The following is a 4,140-nucleotide window of genomic DNA, read 5'->3' as shown; positions in this document are numbered from 1 at the left end:
GAGGAAAGGTACCATCGGGTCAGCTGCCACCCCAGGCCACGGCCACCTGTACTGTGAACAGCCCTGCTCTGGAGAAGGGCACCTGGGAAAAGGTGGGCAACTTGTCACAAGTCAGGAAAAAAGTGATTGTCACCAAGAGAATACGACTTTTAAGGCCTAAATATGCTTCAGCTGAATCAGAAAATAGTTAATGTTTTTTCTGTAGGAATATGGGAAAGGATTTAGTGGAACAAGACGGATCAATTTAAAGGTTTTGTGTTAGACATTTTAAGATACGCAATGCCCTGAGAAGAAGGAGCTCTGGCTTTACCTGTTACCCTTACACTAGTCCTGGGCTTCAAACTCGTACACAAACTGCTTTTCTTTTTAAGCGTGGACTGTTCTGGGTGAAGATGAGGTGTTTTTGCCAATGGTTTTAAATCATCTGTGCTTGATGCTGTTGACTGTAGCAGGACACTTGGTAAAGTGGATGTGGTGGCTTGAGTTTCTGCTCAGAATAGTAGCCTTGGACTGTTCCTCTAGGTTATTTTGTCTGAGGTCGATCTTAGAAAGCACTCTGTTTCTCCAGTTGTTCCCTCTCAGCATCTCTTTCATCAGCACTGAAAGAATTTATTTTCTTTTAGTGTCTGACATAGGAACTTGAATGAGAAATTTAGCCTTGGAAATACTGAGATTGGTCAAGAGACATCACCTAGAAGAGGACTCACTACGGTGTTATCCGTCCGCTCTTTCGAAAGCAATGCAGAATTTGTGGTATTACTGGAATGCCGCTTCCCCTGGTGTTTCGGATTACCCAAGGGAAGGTCGTTTCCTGTTTGTAATGGTGTGACTATTATTACTGAAGTGTGAATTCACAGATATTAATAAATTGATCTTATAAAATGTACTCTACAGAAGATAACCACACAGTAAGGCTGTGGGAGTTTTCTTATTTGATGAAATGTGTAACCGCAGGCTGAGCCATAATAGCTGCAGTGAAGTATGAAAATGTGTATTAAAATACTCCTGATTAAAGCAGTAGAATAAAACCTGTTGCACTGCACATTAAAATCGTTTGCCATTGCGCCCAAATAAGTACAACAGTATTTTTATGTCATATGGCTAACAGGTATCTAATCATGGGTAAATCATCGATGCAACGTTGCTGGAACATTGAGAGAGAGGGAGAGCAAGGGAAGCTCTCTATTATTTCTGGAATTGTTTTAATCTCACGGTGTAACAGACTCTGGCAGAGTTTCACTATGCAGTATTAGTATGTTTTATTTTTACTGTAATTCTTTTAATATTCTTTATTACTCTATCCACACTGGCATTTCCAAATTAATTTTTCAATATAGTGCTCATCTGGTAGTCACTGAACTGAAAAATCAAATCATCAGATTTGGTATTTTAGTCTACTTCGATTTCAGTCTACCTAAAGTGACGTAAAAACCGACAGTAGTGTAATATTTCTTCATTTCACTGGTTGAAATTAACAGCAATATTCTGAGTGAGCTGTGGAGGTTATGTTTATGTGCGAGCATTCACAAACATGCATATTATTTGGTTTCTACATGGGAAAGACTTTGGACATTCAAAAATACTGGATGAAGAAAGTAGAGTTATAACTGACGTATTTACCTCTTTTTAAAAAGTTCAAAATATGACCAAATACAAATCTTGATTCCCCTGTGATCTGGAACATAATACCTGGGTATAAATAATCAACAGTATGTTTCCAGGCGTTGGTTTCACAAAGCTTGCTTTCTTTGAAAGAAAATGTTTTAAAATACTAATAGTAGGATGCAGTCTGTGAAATGAAAATGAAGAATGTCTTTGTCTCCTGTGAGACCAGTTGAATTATAAATGTAAATGGGAAGAGTTCTGTTATTAACAGGATAGATTTTCCCTGCACAAAATCAGCTTCGCTGAAATGTGTAAGATCTGCATTTACACCTGATGGGAAACACTGTCGTTGCCCCTTACACGCTCACACAACTGCTGTTGAAGTGTGAATTGTCAAGTCTTCCATTTCACGGCGAGACATTATTAATGCATATTTAAGGAGGGTTAAATATTTGGGGACTTCCTATTCCCAGAAAGAAATATAAGCTTACTCTCTCGTTCATCCAGTGCTGGAGAAATGTTATGAAATTTTAATATTCAGAGCAAGCAACAAATCTACTATAAACCGTCAGAAGATCCTCCAGCCAAGAAAAAACCTGGTAACCACCAGGGGAGACCTTGCTACCTTTCAGCGAGGGCTGGGAGTGGTTTCCCCTGGGATATCTGCTGGAAGCACCAGTTTTCCCTCTGCTTTCCATTCCAGATATACTGTGTGGAAGCCTGAAAACTCGTTCCTTATTTGCAGCATCCCGTCTGCTGGAGAAGCAGTGGTAAAGAAGTTACTCAAAAAAAGCGACCTGGACCTCAGAAATGCCAATGTAGTTCCAGCAAGACCAGGATAATAATTCGAGTAAGATACTTAAACTGATATTGCGTGGGTGTTGCCACGCTGAAGTGAACAAGGATATCTGCATTTTTGGGGATTTGGGACTGTCTTGCAGCATGCACATCAAGTGATGTATATGCTAGTCTCCTCTCATATATGGAAACACGGAGTCTTTAAATTGTAAGCACTTAAGTTAAAAAGTAAAATCCTTGCTGAATTCCAATCGGTGCTGAGAATCATAGTTGGGATGTGATTTTTACTGAAAGTGACCTTCTTTAAGGCCTTGGGGAAAATCAGAGATTTTGTAAAAGCCAACTAACAAAGACACTTATATTAATGTTTCCCAGTGAAAAATCTTACTCAAACCTTCATTACACTTTTGGCTCTTCTTGTGAAATACAGTAAACGGATATGTTATCTGTACTTTCCGTGAGAAAGACTCGAAGGAGTGTGGGACTGCATCTTGAAAAGCACTCTGTAATTTTGTGTGACTTGGTTTCAGCTGCTTAATAAAGGCTGTGAGACCCTGCAGCTCTGAGAGACTTCAGTCAGAGCTGTGAACCTCTATCACCTTGAAAAATTAGGTGCTAGTTCTGACCAGCATCCTGAATTTAACTGTACAACTGAAAACGTGGGATATATTTCCACCCCAAGTCGCTCAAAGAGACAAATTATAGCATTTTGACTTCCAGAATGTTCTCTTTCAAGTAAAAAGGGCGCGCATGCCCGTTTAACCAGCCCTGGAGAAATCTATCCAAAATTGTACTTTTGAAACATCCAGATAATTCTAGCCCTTTACAGTCAGTTCACGTTTCACATCTTGAGCCAAATGCTTGAATGCCGTGGAGCAGAGAAGACCCAGAGGGAACACATAAAATTATATAGGAAAGGCACCAATTCACTCTTGCTGAGCAGTAATTTGGTTTGGTTTAGTAACCTGTGAAGTGGTTCTCTAAAATGATGAACTTTAGGGAAACTGTAAAGAGTGTGATTATTGATATCTGCTGTAGGTGACCTTTATGTGCTGAAAAGATCATGAGGTAGTCAAGACAAAAAAATTACAACCTCCTTTTCTTCTTCTCTCTAATGGCCTGAAATTGAAAAATTGGGTCTATTGAACCCCAGTTAAAGTTAGGACAGCCAAATAAAACAAGGCTACAACCTGCAACTTGCACTTTCCCAAGTCTGTTATTTATGTACCTTAGAGACTAAATGCTCCTGCTCGAGGGAGCCGTGACTCACCACCCTCGTCTGAACATAAATCACTTTGGGTTATTTCATCCATTCACTCTCTCTTCCATTAACTTTCCCCTCTACGGTAAAGAAACGCATTCCAGCGTTTCAAAGGAGTAGGTAAAGGCACAGATGCAGATCATCCGAAGGTTTTCTCCTTGACTGTGACAAGGACTGTGGGCCTTGTTTTCTTCTCTAATTCTGAGTGTCTTCCTGGCTGCTCTTTGCTGTTTGCCTTAACGCAATCTAAGCTCCCGCCAGCGTTATCAGATTTATCCCGGTATTGATCAGCCTGCAGGGTACGGATAACGCTTTAGCATCATCGTTCCTGGCGTCACAGGCAACATGTCAAACACATCAGCTGTGCCGGTGACCTTTTAACTCTCCTCAGGAGCCTCCCTCGCCGTGGCACAGGGTCGGTGTGCCGGTTAGCACAGCGTTCTGAGGGTGGCATTTGAAGTGTCGCTCGTCATCGT

This window comes from Numenius arquata, chromosome 7 (assembly GCF_964106895.1).
Source record: "Numenius arquata chromosome 7, bNumArq3.hap1.1, whole genome shotgun sequence".
Taxonomy (NCBI): Eukaryota; Metazoa; Chordata; class Aves; order Charadriiformes; family Scolopacidae; genus Numenius; species Numenius arquata.
The sequence above is the reverse complement of the archived record's forward strand: the minus strand, read 5'-3'. Positions refer to the sequence as shown.